Consider the following 18,420-nt stretch of genomic DNA (forward strand, 5'->3'; position numbering starts at 1 on the left):
GTCGTCGTCGTCGTCGTTGTCGTTAACCTTGGTGGTATTTATAGGGGGGCTAACGTAAGGATAAAGAATGTCAATCTCGCATATTTGCTATCATGTGGCGTTTGCATCGTCACTACGACGTTTATACCGTGTATAATGGAGTCACGTAGGTCGCCAGGGACTTGCGCCAAGTGATGTGCAATATGTTGAGGCTATGACAGTTTCGTGAAGTAGTGCATTGTTATACCGTCTGATGTATCTTTCAACAATAATTTTAATTGTAATTTTTTTAATGTGAGAAGTCTAAGTTGTGATTAATTTCGAAAGGCATAATAGTGGGTCGCTGTAAGTGACGTGCAGCATGAGATTATTAATTCGCTGTGACGCACAACGTAAGATTACGAGACAGTTTTATGAATTGTCCTTTAATATTATTGATAATTGACACGTGACGAAGTGTGTGAGTAAATTCGATGCGTATTGTCTGAGAAAAAAAAACTTATAACTTATCGGGAGTACCCCGGTTTAGACATGCACGATTGGACACGGTACTATTAAACAGCGCATTATTGGACACCGCAAGATTGGACACCACAAGATTGAACATCGCATTATTGAACACCGCAAAATTAGACACCGCAAGATTGAATACCGCATTATTGGACACCGCACAGTCTTCTAGTAAAAAATATTAATAACATAAAAGTGTGCGCAAAGCATTCCCTGCACCACATGGATTTGCGACTTTCCACACAAAACGAGATGCTCGTAAAAATACGTATAGACATTTAAAATTCACTTTTTTTTTCTGCCGTTTTTTCAGAGCGACATTTTTTTCTGTCACCATGTTTCTAAAGTTAGATAATCTGTCATATGATATATTAATGTTTCTCACTAGAAGACTGTACGGTGTCTAATAATGCGGTGTTCAATCGTGCGGTGTCCAATCATGCAGTGTCTAATAATACGATGTCGAATCGTACAGTGTCCAATCGTTACACGTCCAAAACGAGGTCAACCTGACTTATCGATACTTATAGGTTTGTTACATGCAAAGTGTTACATAAAATGTTGTCCATTCCTGGTAAAATTATTTATCCATCAAGTATAAGACATCGAATTTGTAATCACCCAGATTGGATAGTGAGTCGCGCCGCCCCTGCCTACCTTATGTATGCCTCCCGTGATTCAGTAATTATTTTATTTATAATTCAGAAGTAAGCTTTGAATAAATTTTTGTAAAATAAAATCATCTCAGTATTAATTCAGGAATATGTCATTGCAAGGACACCTAGGTCGTTCTGAATCACCCTAGATATATATTTATATTTATCAAGCAACATGATAGTCACAACACTGAATACACAAAAAATATATATTATAAAAATCGAATAAATCAGGTGACCATCATGTGATTATAGCATTGATTATCATACTGACTATAGTGAATAATACATATCGTAATCATTTGACTTGTTCAAATAGAAACGATCCAAACACCCTAAGTTTTTGCATCATTACGACCCAATTGGTTATTTTAATCCTATTTTAGAAAACTTAAAATTGTGTTGCAAAAATGATAAATGTGTTAAATTTTTTGTATTGTATACACCCGCAGCGTGACTAACAAGGAAACCTCGTAAAACCAAAAATTCTGATTTTAATAAAACTTGGCATAAATGTAGAGGGAATAAATACATGAATTTAAAAGTTTTTACCTTATAAATGGTTTAAAGAGTTGAAACCACTCTTCAAAAATTGAGAAGTTTTGCCTTTTCTCGATATGTCTCGTAAACTAAACAAAATATGAAAAAATTTTTTATACAAAAGTTTTACAGCATAAACACTTTTATTTAACTATGCTGTTTAGCTTTTGAAAAAATTTTTTTTTTAATTTACCCTTTATACCTTTATGTTAAATATTTACTGCATCAAAATTTCAATTTTGCACTGAAATTCCGCACAAATGGAGAGGGAAGCAATACACAAATTTAGAAAATTTTAATTGGTGCTCAAAAATGGTTTAAAGAATTAAAACCACGGAAGTGGTTCACTTGGACACAGTACAATTGGACACATTGCAAATGGACACGGTGCAAATGGACACAAAATAATGTAAATGTTTCAAATGGACACGGTTCATTTCGACACAGAAATTTCGGACACAGTAATTTTGTACACAGGAAAAATAAATTCTCTACGAATTACAATTTGAACACGATAAAAATGTATACCGTGCAATTGGACACGTAAAATTTAAACACCGCAAAGTTGTACACCGCAAACTTGTATACCGCAAAGTTGTACACCGTGTATATTGTATTAGAAATCTGCTAATACATATAAACTTTGTTTTGTTTGCAATGTACAACATGGGTTAGCGACTTTGACAGGGTGAGTGCGGGGGGGAGGCCAAAGGCCCCCTTGCACCCCATGTGTGTATGTGTTTGTGTTTGTGTATGCGTGTGTACGTGCGTGCACAAAGCATTTTCTGCACCACATGAGTTTGCGACTCTAAAATATGTATAAGAAACAAAAATACTTATAATAAATATTTTGTACGTATTTTCATGTCTGAATTTGTCAGATGTAAAAAAATTATGACAAATATTTATGAAAACATTAAAAATAAATATTTATGCTATTATAATCCAAAAATATAAAAAATATTTCGAGTTCATTTACCATAAATATTTTCCAGTATATTTAAAAAATATATTTTACGTATTGTTAATAGTTTTTGTATTATTTCTAAATCGTTTATGGAAAATGATTATATAATTAAAAAAAATATTTTTTAAAAATAAATTCGTAAAATATTTATAAAAATATATGCTAAATTTTCTGTGCTATCTAGGTTGTTTTTGCATTATTCTGCGATGCGGAATCGTATCGTGTGCAATCGGGTCCATGTGCAAACGAGTCGGTGCGCAATCGGATCAGTGTGGAATCGGGTCCGTGTGCAATCGGGTCCGTGTCCAATCGGGTTCGTGTCCAATCGGATCCGTGTCTAATTGGATCCGTGTCAAATTGAGTCCGTGTCCAATCGAGACTGTGTTCGATCGGGATGGTGTGCAATCAAAACTGTGTCCAATCGAGTCCGTGTCCAATCGGTTCTGTGTGCAAACGGGTCGTGTGCAATCGAGTCGGTGCGCAATCGGGTCCACGTGCAAACGGGTCAGTGCGCAATCCGATCCGTGTGCAATCGTGCGTGCGCTTGCGTGCGTGCGTGCGTGTGTGTGCAAACCATTCTCTACACCACATGAGTTTGCGACTTTCCACGCAAAACTTTGTGGTGTACAACTTTGCGGTGTACAACTTTGCGGTGTACAACTTTGCGGTGCACAAGTATGCGGTGTACAACTTTGTGGTGTACAAGTTTGCAATGTACAAGTTTGCGATGTACAACTTTGCGGTGTACAAGTTTGCGGTGTACAAGTTTGCGGTATATAACTCAGCGGTGTACAAATTTTACGTGTCCAATTGCACGGTGTACATTTTTATCGTGTCAAACAAATTTTAATTCGTCCAGAATTTATTTTTACTGTGTACAAAATTACTGTGTCGAAATAAACCGTGTCCATTTAAAACGTTATTTTGTGTCCATTTGCACTGTGTCTGCTGTGTGTGCGTGTGCGTGTGTGTGTGTAAAGCATTCACTGCACCACATGGGTTTGCGACTTAAATGATGTGCAATTGAACGGTGTGCAACTGAGCGGTGTGCAAATAAACGGTGTCCAAAAGCATCGTGTCGAATGAACGGTGTGCAAATGATGAGTGCGCATCTTTTCGTGTGCAAATGATTGGTGCGCATCTTTCCGTGTGCAAATAATCAGTGTGCATCTTTCCGTGTGCAAATGATCGGTGCGCATTTCTTGGTGTGTAAATAAGTGGGCAAGTGTGTAATGACCCGTTTTTCCCTGCGCTCGTGCGTGAGGACGGAGTCAGGGAAAATAGGTCAGAGACACCTCTAAAGCTTTTTGTTATTCTTTTAATTGTACCGTTTTTATTGAGGTATTTAAGATAGTGCAGTATAATACAAAAAGATAACAGTAAAGTATAATGTCCGCGGCGCGTTTGTCGCAGATGCCGAAGCGTGGTTACCCACTGTCAGAGAGCGTGGTCTACGCGGTCGGAGAAAGTTTGTGCCTCGATCGGCGTGGCGTGTACGGGGTCTTCGGTGAGTCTCGCGATCGTCGGCGGTTTCGTGCGTATAAGTGTGTTGGTGGGGGTGACGCGCGCGTTCGGTATTTGGGGAAGTATCGCTTTCCTAGCGGCGGCTAGCCGGGAATGTCCGGCCGAAGCAGGATGCTTCTTTACCTCGGTAGCCTTGTGCCAGGAATCGACGGGAAAGTAAGGTTTCGGCGGGCCGGTAATGTCCGGCGGAGGCGGGATAGCCCTAACCCCACGCTAAGCCGTGCAGGAAAGGAATTCGGTGACTTAGACTTGTGAGATCGCCGGTAATATCCGGCCGGGGCCACTATTCGTAAACCTCTGGTATCTCAAAATCTGGTCGGAAGAGACGAGCTCGGCTCGCCGGAGAAGATCTAATCTCTCCTCCGTTTCTGCCGCTCTTTTATACCGCGGTGGAGGCTTCTTGTTTCGTTGTGGGAGGTGTCGTATCGGAAAGGATCGTCTCGTTATTCGTGGGTGCGAATTTAAACATTTTTAACAGCCTGGTACTGTTTCTTTCACGGAGGTCGTTAGCCTGCTTCGCTTCGCGCGGTTCGTCATCGATGCAAGGCGCCTGCGCGAGCTGTCAGCCGATGCGCGGTCGGTGTGCTGTCGTTCGTAGGAGTGAACGGTCGCGTTAGTGGGGAGTCTTAGGCGGGCGCGGGGCGCCCTGGTCGTCTCTCGGACGACGATTTCGGCGGTTGGACGGCCGAACGCGATTGCTACGGAGCTATCGTTACAAGTGAATGGTGTGCAAGTGAGCGGTGTGCAAATGAATGGTGTGCAATTTTTATGTGTCCAAATGAACGATGGGCATTTTTTCGTGTGCAAATATCTGGTGGACAAATTTTACGTGTGCATAAAACTGGCGTACATTTAAAATAAAATTTCTTTTGTGTGCATAAAACTGGCGTAATTTTTAATAAAATTTCTTTTGTGTCCAAATGCACAGTATGTAAACGCACCGTGTGCAAATGCACCGTGGTCATTTAAACCGTGCGCAAGATATCGTGTCCAAAAGCACCGCGTCCATTTGAACCGTGTCCAAGTGAGTGCCACCCAAAAAAACACCTTGTAAAAGCAGTTTCGATCACAAATGTATAATTCAGAGCGTGCAAGGTTGCGAAACCACATTACCCGTGGAAAATTGAATACGTATGACAAGTCTGAACTTCTGTGAATGAATAGTGTAGAAAATTTACTCCCTTTTTCTATTGTATCTAACTCTTTTATTCTCAAAGGTTCTGTGCAATGGCTTACTCTTACATTTCTTTCACAGAGACATCTCGTTTGAGCGTCCAGCAGAAATCAGCCATGTTCACATCCCACTTGCATTAATATTGATGCTCCATCTCCTTGATGTTCCAATGAAATCTTTCTCCCTGTTCTTCATTATAATCACCTGAATTTTCTGGGAAGTAGTCGATATGAGAATTCAAGAAATACAACTTAAAATTCATTAAGTAACCCAGTTTTCTATAGTTCTCCATCATTTCCGCCACCGGTTCTCTGTAATCTTGAGCTTTGTGTTTTTCTAGAAAATTTTCTGTGACATCTTTGAAACTCAGCCATGCTGCTCTTTCGTCTTCATTCATTTTGGTGACAAAATTGTCGTCTCTTAATAATTTACGTATTTGAAGTCCATCGAAAATTCCTTCCCGCAATTTTGCATATTAGAAAATGTTAGAAAATTTTTCTTGTAAATACTGGTTCATCTTTCTTACTTAGAGCTTTCACTCATTCTTTTATGAATTATAATTTGATATTAAAAGGTAGAAGAAAAACTTTTGAAAGCTTAACTAACGGTTCAATTATGTTTTTAGACCTAGGTTGCAAAGACGTCCTTGTCGGTCATTCTTTTCTTATGTAATGATTCATTCGATCTCTACTATCCCATTAAATATAAAAAGCACGGATTTTTTGTATAACCTAATTGTTGACCCAATAATGGTGGGAATTTTCAAATCCCCACAAATTTGCCATCCATGTTCTGTGTATTTAAATTCTTCAAGAACTTTTCAGATTTGTGTACTCTTCTATCACTACCGAGTGCGCTACAGGAATAAAGGCATATACATTAGTATTGTGCAGCAACACTGCTTTCAAGTTTCTCTTACAAAAATCAATGAATAGTCTCCACTCATCAGACTTGTAACATCCAGGTTTCAGTTTGTTCATTAGTCCAAACCTTAGAGAGTAAGAAATATATATAATAAAAAAAGAGTAAACTTTCTACGCTATTTATTCACAAAAGCTTAGACTTATCACACGTATTAAATTTTCCACGCGTAATGTGGTTACGCAAGCTTGCACGCTCTAAATTATACATTTGTGACCCAAACTGCTTTTACAAGGTGTTTTTTTGAGATTAGGAAAAAATAAGCTAATTCAGCCATTCTGACCTTGGATTCGGATTCAGCGGGTCAAAATACATAAGGATTAAACACGTATGTGTATTATGCGAAATACATGACACGTTTCATTTTCACCACGCTGCTGCATCAAAAATGACTTATAGAACAGACATGGCAATTACAACTTTTAATCGGCATGGCTTCAGCTATCTTTTGCCAAAAATTGAGTTAATTCGTATAAAACTCAGTTTTTTTTACAAAAAGTACGGGGTCTTTTCTCAAATTTTAATACCAGAAGGATGTAAATACTTTCTATAAACACTAAAGTTAATCCATAAAAAACCCCGCACCAATTGTACGAAAATTGGCTCTCGTTGAATTTAGATAAAATTTTAGGAAAAAGTCCAGTTCAACTTCCTGATGAAAAGTTCTCATGGGCCAAACTCCATTTAAAGCAGTATTTGGGCCCTAAAAAAGGGCCGTTACCTCTCTACATCGCGTAGTCCCCTCCGTTATCTCGTCTCCGTTCACGTCCCCGCTCCTCTTATCATCGAACGGGGGCTATAAAAGCCCTCCACCGGTGATAAAAAGGCAGATCTCCCCGGTCTAGCGTATTGAGCCGACCGATCCTATCAGCGGAGTGAGCTGAGCTTCCTAAAGCACGCACTGAGTGCCACTTAAACTAAACCCGACTCCTTTAACAGTGCGTATTGAGCACTTCCTCGACGTCGCGCACTGAGCGGCACTTCACCGCCCTGCTCGTTACCCGATCCGGTTGGCGCATTGAGCGACCGCTCCCAATACCGATTTCGGGGACCCCGTATTGAGGGGGAAGTGGCCTTCACTTGGACACAGTACAATTGGACACAGTGCAAATAGACACAAAATAATGTATACCGTACATTTCTACACCATAAAGTTGTACACCGCAAAGTTGTACATGCAAAGTTATATACCATAAAGTTGTACACCGTACACTTCTACACCGCAACCGTGGCCAAACACAAACACACACACACGCGGAGGGGGTGCAAGGAGGGCCTTCGGCCTCCCTCCCGCACCCACCCCGTCAGTAAAAGTGCCCTAAACAGAAGGGTATAGAAATGTACGGTGTACACGCATCGGCAGAAATGGTGTCCCCCGGCGTAAAAGTTGGGGATTGCGCCGGTGTTGCATCCTTCATCAACGCGACACGCTCAAGGATAGAGTTATGATGAGTGAGAAGACGTGATACCGATTCGCTGATGTCCAATATCCGTTTCACTCGCACTCAAGCAAAAGACGTCATTAGTATTGAATGCGAGTGAAACAGATATGGACACCAGCGAATCGGTATCACGTCTTCTCATTCATCATAACTCTATCCTTGAGCGTGTGGCGTTGGTAAAGGATGCAACAGTGGCGCGATCCCCACTTTTTTTGCTCCTCCGCGTCTCCACTTCACCGCGCGCCTATTAACACGTACGGCGCTTCGTGTATGTGAGTGATCGCCGCGCTGGACTCCGAGAAACACCATTTCTGCCGGTGCGTGTACAACATTGCGAAGTATACAATTTCTGTGTCCAAATAAACGTATCCATTTAAACCGTGTACATTAGTTTGTGTCCATCTGCACTGTGTCCAATTGTACTGCGTCCAAGTGAGCCACTCCCTTGAGGAGGAACCGACGCCGCGGAAGATCATCCTTGTGGGATGATTGTCAACGGCAGCTGATCGCCGTGACAGCCGACCGGAGCTCCGTACCGCACCGTACCGCACCGCCGCGACCGACCACCACGGCCAGTACAAACGCCTCGCCGCATCGCGGCGGTCGCGACCGTACCGCCGCGACCAATCCGAGCGCCGCATCCGCTGCGATCAACCGCTACCGCCAATCCGTGTACCGATCGACCGGCGCACGAATCGTGCGCACCGCCGCAACCACTCCGAGCGCCGTATTACTGCGACATATTCCGCGCACACACGCGCCGCGACACACGTCGCCAGCAACAGCGATTTACGTACCTCGCAAACCAAGGTACTTATCTATAAATATTGATGTAGGGACATCTCTATATATATTAGCGTAGAACTATTAGTGTTGCATAATTAATAAACCACCGTTGTGCACGTATCCGATTGTCTAGTCACTCAGCCCGCCGCCCAAACCCTGAATACCGTGACTATCCGTTAACTAATCATATTCAAAGTTCACGGGTTATAATGTATTTAGCATAAACATTTGGCAGATTCTTCAATTATATATATGCGAAATCTAAGATTTAAAGCAGACAAATAATATCGACAGTTATTGTCTTATCTCTATCGTTGTATTGTTGTTTATATCAGTAATGCAATTATACTTACTTAATACAAAATCAGCAACTGTCTGGTGTCCCAACAGATCAAAGATGTTCTGTCTCCTGTAATATAAAAATTCAAAATAGCATTTAATTGTTTCTTGAATCTTTTATTAAATATTTTTATTATAACTTTTCACATTAAGCGATTTTTCATCATTGTTAAACTTATCTTGCATGTAACAATTGTAGAAATTGCATATTTTAAGAGCCACAAATTCAAACAACGCCACAGTATCAAATTTAACCCTCGGTTGTCACACTTATCTCCAGTCATTTTTTGTTAAACTACTTGATTAAGATGTTCTAATTCCTCATCATTGTCACACTGAGTACAGTGTACCCGTATCAATTTTCAAACGGTCACGGTTTTAAAACTATCAGAGATATGATAACCAAAAAAATAAGGGATTAACTTCAACTTTTTAAAATATTTTAGACTTAAAAAGCTTTCACGACCATTGACGTTGCTTCCAATAGAAAGGGCTTCCGGATACATGCCGCGTTCTGGTACAGCGTTGCGCCGACGTTTCGCAAACGTTGCAGTTTGCATCATCAGGGCTAGGAGCTCCGATACTGAGTTCTCTTGGATTGTAACAGTCTTTATATATCCCTTGTCCTGGAGGTAGAGATGGGGATAAGGGGAGGGGACGAAGTTGTTCATCCAAAAATAGCACAGTTCATGGGTCTACTATTGGTTAACTGTTGGCCAAACCCAATTTCTCCTATGTACACTTTTTCGCAAAAGCAGGGAATTTTGTATACACCTGATTATAAGCGTGGTCTCTGATCCTTCGGATTAGGAAGTAACTGGAAAATCTTCCTTTGTGGATCACTTTTATATTGTGTCTATGCAAAATTTTGCTAATGCGTTCTGTCATACCTTGAAGATACGGAAGGAAAGACCTTATTCTCTTCTCTTTTTTTTCTCCCTTTTCACTCGGCGTCCCGATGTTGCTGAGACTGCAAATTTTGTTCAATCTTTGGACTGTTTGACTGATGTTTCTACTACTATATCCATTTTTTATTGAAATACTTGATTAAGATGTTCTAATTTCCCATTCAAAGAAGTTGGTTCAGAAATTTTAAGAGCTCTATATACCAGTAAACTAATGACTAAATTCTTTTGCGAAGGATGATGGTAAGAGGTGGCGTGAAGATATCGATCTGTGTGTGTTGGTTTTCAATAGACCTGATGGCTTAAAGGACCGTCTCCGCTCCTTCTAACCAATACATCTAGAAAAGGGATTTGGTTGTTTTGTTCTACTTCCAATGTAAACTGAATGTTAGAATGCTGAAAGTTGAGAAAGGCAAGAAATTGAAGAAAAATATCTCTGCCATGGTTCCAAATCACAAAAGTGTCATCAACATATTGGAACCATATAGGTTTGAAAGGTGCGTTTGTTAGAATTTGATTTTCAAAATGTTCCATAAAGATATTTTCGATGATGGGTGGAATGGGAGAGCCCATTGCTGTTCCAGAAGTTTGTTCAAAAAATTCTCCTTGGAATTAAAAGTAAGTTGACGTTAAACAGTGTTATATTAATGAAAGGAGGTTCGTGGAAATTCTGTCGGATTTCCTGATAATGTTCAAAGCGTCCTGAACAGGAACATTTGTGAACAATGAGACTATATCAAAGCTTACAAAGATATCATTGAATTTTGTTTTGATTTTAGTGATTTTGTTCACGAAATCTATTGAATTCTTAATACTAAAATCATTGTGTCCAGTAAGTTCTTGGAGAGGTTTGGTGAGATAGCGGGCCAAATTATAGGTAAGTCCCCCTATGTTGCTGACAATGAGGCGTAATGACACTGATTCTTTATGAATCTTAGGATGACCGTAGAGTCTAAGAGCCAAAGATTCTCGGCGATTAAATTTCTAAGAGTTTGAGGAGGAAATCTGCATTTCTAAGAAGAGAGATCATTTTCTTCTCTATAATGGAAGTCGGGTTTCGTATAAGTTTTTGATAAACTTTGTAAGAGCATGGCCTTGATTTTATTGCAGTAGTCTTCCTTATCTATAACCACCATGGTGTTCCCTTTGTCTGCTAGTAGAATCAAAATATTGTTGTTTTGTTTCAGATTTCTGAGTGCTAAAAGTTCTTTTCTGCTCATATTTTGGCTGGGGAGTTTTGCCTTGTGAAGGATATTGGCCGTCCGTCTTCTAATGTCGTTGCTTTCTTCAGCAGAGAGGTGAAAAATAGCCGTTCCAATTTAGCTGATAATTTCTTCCCTAGGGATGCTAGTAAGGGTGACTGCAAAATTAAGTCCTTTGGAAAGAACAGAAACTTCAAATGGAAATAGTTTGATTGCTAAAATTCTTTACTGAATGTGTGGAAACTAGAATTTGGACCTGAGGACTGATCTCATTATATTTCCTTTTTTGTTTTCGTGTTCTTGTCTCAACAGAACGGCTGGGTTGTTCCAGTGTTTGCCACGATTCCGGGTCCAAAGAGGTGGAGAGAGAAAGATGTAATTCAAATAATTTCCGAGAAGTCTCAGCTAGATCTTTCTTAGTGCTGAGATTTTCTCTCTAACTTCAACGATGCTTGTCGAAGAATGCCTTTCGCCTGATTCAAAGTTGGCACGGGACTTTTTAATCGAAAGCATTTTGGTACCACTTGATGGTCACGACACCGTTTTAGAAATGCTAATGAGCACAGTTGTAGGTGCAAGGACTTCCCAAATTTAGTAAATTTGTTAATCGACCTTAGCATAGCCTCTCCGTCGAGGCTATTTATTTTAGACTTAAAACTTTCACGGCCATTGACGTTGCTTCCAATAGAAAGAGCTTCCGGATACATGCCGCGTTCTGGTACAGCGTTGCGCCGACGTTTTGCAAACGTTGCAGTTTGCATCATCAGGGCTAAAAGCTCCGATACTGAGTTCTCTTGGATTGTAACTGTCCTTATATACTCCTTGTTCTGGTGGTAGGGATGATGATGAGGGGAAGAGGCGGAGTTATTCATCCATACTAACACAGTTCATGGGCCTACTATTAGTCAACTGTTGGCTAATCTTAATACAATATTGGCTTACTATTTGCCAATTAATATGTACGTTTCGGAAATGTTTTTAACCCTCTGACCGCATACTACCAAAAAGTTACGGTCACCGCACACATAAGTGTACGACACCCGAAAAACTTTGACGATTTGTATTTCGAGCAAAAATCGGATTTTAATCCATTTTTTTATTTCTAAGAAAAATTTCTCAGAATTGTGATAAAATAGGTTAGAAAGTCGTATGTATTAACTAGAAAAAGATATTCGATATATTCGATAGACAGACAATAAATCAAAAAATTTTGCATAAAAAATTGTTTTTTTTTTTCAAACGGCTGCATTTTGTAGAAAAAAAAAAAATACTTCAAAATATTGTAATTGAAAAACTGAAGAGTTATATTTTAACCCTCGGAGAACACACCTATATTTTCGATCACGAAGAACACTGTGGGTCAATCTGACCCTACACACACTTTGATCGTCCACCATTTTAAATTGACGAGAGCGATAACTTTAAAAAATTTCCAGATGTACTTGAAACATTGTTAAATCAATTGATATAAATAAAAAGTGCTGTTGGAATTATTCACATATTTTAAAAAATTCACAAAAAAATTTTTTTTTTAAAAACGTAATTTACGAAAAAAATTGTATTTTTTAATTTTTTAAATATTTCTGGCTAAAAATTTACGTGTGTATTCTTGAAATGTAATAAAATCAAGAAAAAATTGTACTTTAGTGTACCTTAAAAAAAAGGTATTTATTTTGTTAGGTAATGAAAGTGATTAGGTAATAAAAGAAAAAAAATCAAACATATTTGTAAAAAAATTTTATAAAAATCTATTTCTTATTACATATATGTGAATACTTTATTATTTAAATGACTTGTGGTAAAAGTTAACTTATTTATTGTCGGCGATGGCTTCACTATAATCTGAATACGACGTGTTAGTGTTTGACTGTACTGACACATTATTCACCTCAGAAGAACTGTTGCTATCGAAATATTCTTACTCGATACGTACTAAGGCATTCTGAATACGTGGCCGCAAACTATATGCCATCGTGCTTACTATTGAAAAACCGACGTTTAGTACACAACAGGGTCAGAATGACCCTGTACCGACTTCGAATAATGCCCAACATCTATTAGGTGTTGCGCTATACAAAAGGAGCATCTTAACATATAATTAGTACCCCAAACTACAGGTAAAAGGCCTCAGGCCCGCCAATTTTCAAAATGCTTTCAAGATATTTACAATCAAATTCGAGGTAAGAGTCAAATTGACCCTATGTGTTCTCCGAGGGTTAAGAATCTATTATTAGTTTTCTGATTTGTACCAAAAAGTTTTTTTTTTTTTAAGATATAAATGTTCACTATTTTTCAATCTGACGGTTAATACCGTAAAATTAAAATCATCGAAATATTTGTGAATAAAACGACAACAGATATTGTTTTCAAGATTATTTATTGTTTATTTAATTCAAATATAAAAAAATAGAAGTTCAACTATTTACTTTTCCGTGTATTCATTTCTCTGAAAACATACACAAAAAAAAATTTTTTTTTGTTAAATAAAAAAAATTTACTTAAATGAAAATTTATTTCAAATTTTTATATAGTTTAATTAAGAAAATAATATTCTTGTTATTTAAGAATAATTTTCTTAAATAGAAAAGAAAAAATATTGGATAAAGAGTACTACATGTTTAAATCAAAGATTATAATTTTTTTAGAATAAAATTATCAAAACAATTATATCATATTTTAAAAATAATACTTATAATATTGAAATAAGACTATAATATTTTAAAATTCAAAATTTTCAAATTCTTCTATAAAGATTATATATTGTTGCTTATATATAAAACAAGAATGGCGTTAATTAGAATATATAAGTTTCAATTTGAGAGTAATTTTTTGCCGTGTACAAAAATTAATTTATCATACACAAAAATATACTTCACTAATGTCCTTTTACTTGGTTTATTAAAAAAAGATAATTTAAAGTTGAATACAATAACTTTTACTTACATTTCAAATTTCCGCTCTGCACAATTTTGTGATGTTTGCCGCACACTGGGTGTATCACACGCAGAATTAAACTTCCATTTACGCTGCTGCAGGCACTAAGCGAGTAATGACCGGATCAAGCACGCATAAAATAAAAGGGACCTAATTTTTTTCTCCCCCATGTTTTATCTTATCACTACTGCTCGTTATAAGGATCAGATGAGAAGTATGTTGGAAAGGCTAGAAAGATACTTGGATGAAAAGAACTTAGTTTTAAATGCAGAGAAGTCGAAAATAGTGAGGTTTAGAAAGGGAGGAGGTAGGGAGAGTAGAAGAAATTGGTGGTGGAAAGGAAATAGGATAGAGGAGGTGAAAGAATTTTGCTATCTAGGGTATGTGTTTCAAAAAAATGGGGGGCAAGAAGCGCAGATAAAAGATAGGGTGAGAAGGGCGGCGGCAGTGATGGGTCAGGTTTGGGGGATTGGGAAGAGAAGGTACGGGGGAGATTGGGGAAGGAGGGTGTGGCTATTTGACAGGTTGGTATGGACGGTTATGGGATACGGAGTGGAAATTTGGGGTTGGAAGGAGAGAGACGGTTTAGAGAAGCTAGAGGAGAGGTATCTGAGATGGATGTTAGGCTTGGATGGGCACACGCCGGGTTATATGGTAAGAGAGGAGATACAAAGGGATAAATTGAGAGGGAAAGCGGGAAGGAGGGCGTGGAAATATGAAAGGAGGTTAGAAGAGGGCGGAGGTAGCGAGTTGGCAAGGATGTGTTTAGAAGAGATAAAGGAGAGGTGTAGGACAAAAAAAGTAGGGAGTGGCTGGGAAGGGGAAAGAAGAAGTTTTTGGGAGGACAGGGGAGGGAGTTTGGAAGAGTTAGGCGAGGAAAGAGAGGAGGATAGAGTAGAAGCGATATTTGGTAAGGAGAGAAAAATGCAGAGAGAGGAAAGATGGGAGAGAATTGTAGGTTCGGATTATAATAGGTGGTATAAAATGATAAAGGAGGAGGGCGTACCAGGATACTTGAAAAAAGGGTGGGGAGAGAGTAGGTGGAGGAGAATTATAAGGTGTAGATTGGGTAACGAGATGAGAGGCAATAAATATTGGGAGGAGGAGGAGAAGAAAAGATGCAGATTATGTGGAGGTGGCGTAGAGACATGGGAGCATGTATGGGAGGAGTGTAGAGATTGGGGTTTAGGCAGAGACAGTTGGCAGGAGGTGGTAGGAAGAATTTTAGGGGCAGATGGAGAGGGAGAGAGTTGGTTTAGGGATTTGATGAGAGAGAGGGAAGGGATAGAGAGAGGCGAAGATAGTATGAAGAGTGGAAAAATCGATAATTAATTGAAGGAAGGCAGAGGAAACGGAAGTCCACAGATAGGCGGTGTGTGTGTGTGCGTAGGATAGGTTGTGGAGGCAGCAGCGGCTGCCAAAGCAACCAGGAATTAGATTTAAGATAGAAATAAGTTAGTCTAAGATAGAATAAGTATGTTGAGATTGTAAACCCCAAGGGGATTCAATAAAATTCATATCTACACTACTGCTCGTTATAAAATGGCGCACGTTTGAAAATCGGCCTGGGTGTGGCTAACCCAGTGTGAAGTCAGAGGGTTAATTGATCAATTAAAAACATTTCCGAACAGCACATATTAATTGGCAAATAGTAAGCCAATATTGTATTAAGATTGGCCAACAATTGACCAATAGTAGGCCCATGAACTGTGCCACTGAACAACTCCGCCCCCTCCTTCACCCCCATCTCTACCACCAGGACAAAGGGTATATAAGGACGTTACAATCCAAGAGAACTCAGCATTGGAGCTCCTAGCCCTGATAATGCAAACTGCAACGTTTACGAAACGTCGGCGCAACGCTGTACCAGAACACAGCATGTATCTAGAAGCCCTTTTAAAATATTATTTGATTATTATAACATTAAAAGTTAAAAAGCTTTATGTTGAAAAAAATCTTAAAAATTTTAATTTCCAGAAAAAATTAGTTTTTACAAAAAAATCACATCTTTCTTAATTTTAAAATTTTAAGATAAAAGTTTAATGACCAGGTCGCGTAGAGTGTATTTGGTATATTTTTGTGAGATATGGATAATGTAAGGTATTGTAGAGTTTGGAGAGGGAAGGGGGGAAAAAAGAGGGAGGAGAAAGGAGGACGGGGGGAAGAGGTATTATGTGATAGTTGTATTATGTGATAGAACTGTTGGAGTTGTTAAAAGGTTTGGTGCACTCTGGAAAACATCCCGTCAACCCCAAGGAAAGTACGGAATAAACTCAGAGCACCCAGTCTATGCATAAATACACTCTATACTTGTCACACATTGGCCGTAAGCATGACGGCCATTGGAACCGCGTCTTCCGGTCTTTTGCAAGTACCACATACATTGTCAATTTGTAGCAATACGTTTCAAATACGGCTGCTTTGTAGATTATATGCCATAGTGCTACACATTTATAACACACATAACTTTAGAAATTTATCATTAAATAAAAAATATTCTTTACTATCGCACACAATCCTTACCCTTTTTATGTGAAAACTACGTAAAAACAGAAGTGTTTCTCAAATAACAAAAAAACACCGTTATCACATTCGAGTACAGCGTACCTTAAACCTAATTCTAATGGCTGCCAAAAACAAACTAATGCGTTTCTCGGCTTAGCGTCATAGAGAAGACTTCAATCTTCCAACAGATAGCGCTACTAGTACTATGAGCAAACTATAAGTGAGACTTATTTGACTTGAAAGTTAACATGAGCATGGGTACACTGTACCCAGTATGACAACCAAGGATTAGAAAAGCAACAAATTTTTTATCTCATAGGGTGTTTACGATAATGGCTATCCGAGTAATTTTCTCTAGAACCGAAATATATGATAAGCACAACCATCTACTATCATCATGATTCGTGACAACTCAATGCTGTCCGGTATAGCCAAATCATCACGAGCAAGTTGCAAGTTGCGAGTTCCGTGAGTTTGTAGCAGGTAACCTAAAAAGTACGACATAAATAATTTGATTATTACAATTAACAATAATCTGTTTTTAATGTATGATAAGATTATTAACTTTAAAATAGTAATTATATGTAACACAATCATGTATTTTTAAAGTATTGTCTAAAGTAATATCAGAGATTATTTTATTTACAAATATTTATTTTGTCTATCAAGTTTCTATCATAACGGTATTATTTTAAAACCTAATATAATATTTTAATTAAACATTGATTCTCAATAAATGTTATTATTTATTATTAACTAACATATATATTAAAAGTCATCTTTTATTAAACGGATGGTGTTAACACTTTGAAACAAATAAGATAAATTATGTAAAATTACTAAATAAATCATTATTAATTATATTTTTTAGATTACAAGTAAAATAAAAATTTAAGTATAAATATTTTTCTTTCTTGTAACAACTGTTAATGATAAGTTGCATGGTGTTATCATTATTTTAAAAAATCATATATCTTTATGTATAAATATTATGCATGAATATTTCACAAATGTGAAACTAATAATAATGTTTACAATAAATTTTTTAAATTTGTAATACAAGTGCATAGTAAATTAAGATATACTGTAAACAGATATACGTTAGATATGCGTTAGATATACGTTATAATAGAAACTTGATAGACAAATTAATAAATAAAATATTTTTGTAAATAAAATAATCTCTTTAATATTACTTTAGACAATACTTTAAAAATACATGATTGTGTTATATAATTACTATTTTAATAAAGTTAATAATCTTACCATACATTAAAAACAGATTATTTTTAATTGTAATAATCAAATTATTTATGTCGTACTTTTTAGGTTATCTGCTACAAACTCACGAAACTCGCAACTCGCAACTTGCTCGTGATGTTGATTTGGCTATACCGGACAGCATTGAGTTGTCACGAATCATGATGATAGTAGATGGTTGTGTTATCATATATTTCGGTCCTAGAAAAAATTACTCGGATAGCCATTATCGTAAACACCCATAGATTACTCTTGTAATTTGCTGATCGGTTTTTCGTTATTATTAAAACTTAATTTGCAAGCAATAAGTGGAGAACTTGTATATCTTAAGAGCAACAAATTCAGACAATGTCCTAGTGTCAAAAAGTAACCCCAAAAATCGCCTATTTTATTACCCTTAAATTTGGTGTTAAATGATAGTTTATCATAAGACGTTAATTTTCTAAAATTTTTTAATTGAGCTCACATTTTATCGATAAGATATAAGGTGTCAAAATTGCAGTTGCGCATCAATTAAAGATAGGCTATTTTAATCTTTCTACACAAACTACGAAAGTTATATAATAGCAAAAAATGTTTCAGCTAAAAGTTGTAGGTCTAGTAGAGGGCCATCTAACGGTAATCTTACCTTGACCTTGGCGAGACAAATGTTAAGCCCATTTAAAGGGCAAGTTGATTTTTTAAATAAAAATATCTATTTCTTAAAAAACGTATCTCTGAGGTTCGAATAAGTGTACGCATTGTTTCCTGTTTTTAGCATTACCTATATGTAGAAG

The 18,420-nt window shown here is 37.6% G+C and overlaps 1 protein-coding gene across 6 annotated transcripts in view; it reads right to left on the bottom strand.

Moving 5' to 3' along the window:
• The window catches only part of LOC105831889 (myotubularin-related protein 3), a 199,634-nt gene that overhangs the window by 162,656 nt on the left and 18,558 nt on the right, over positions 1-18,420 (bottom strand). For 4 of the 6 annotated variants that reach the window (XM_036293108.1, XM_012672341.3, XM_036293107.1 and 1 more), the window contains exon 2: positions 8,853-8,908. The exons of 1 other annotated variant lie outside the window; for it this stretch is intronic. The gene's annotated coding sequence lies outside the window, so the exon portion shown is untranslated. Of the gene's footprint in view, positions 1-1,697; positions 1,775-8,852; positions 8,909-18,420 lie in introns of all 6 variants that reach the window. One more of the 6 variants, XM_036293105.1, reaches the window with a different exon arrangement.

The sequence above is a fragment of the Monomorium pharaonis genome, chromosome 10 (assembly GCF_013373865.1).
Source record: "Monomorium pharaonis isolate MP-MQ-018 chromosome 10, ASM1337386v2, whole genome shotgun sequence".
In the NCBI taxonomy this organism is placed as follows: Eukaryota; Metazoa; Arthropoda; class Insecta; order Hymenoptera; family Formicidae; genus Monomorium; species Monomorium pharaonis.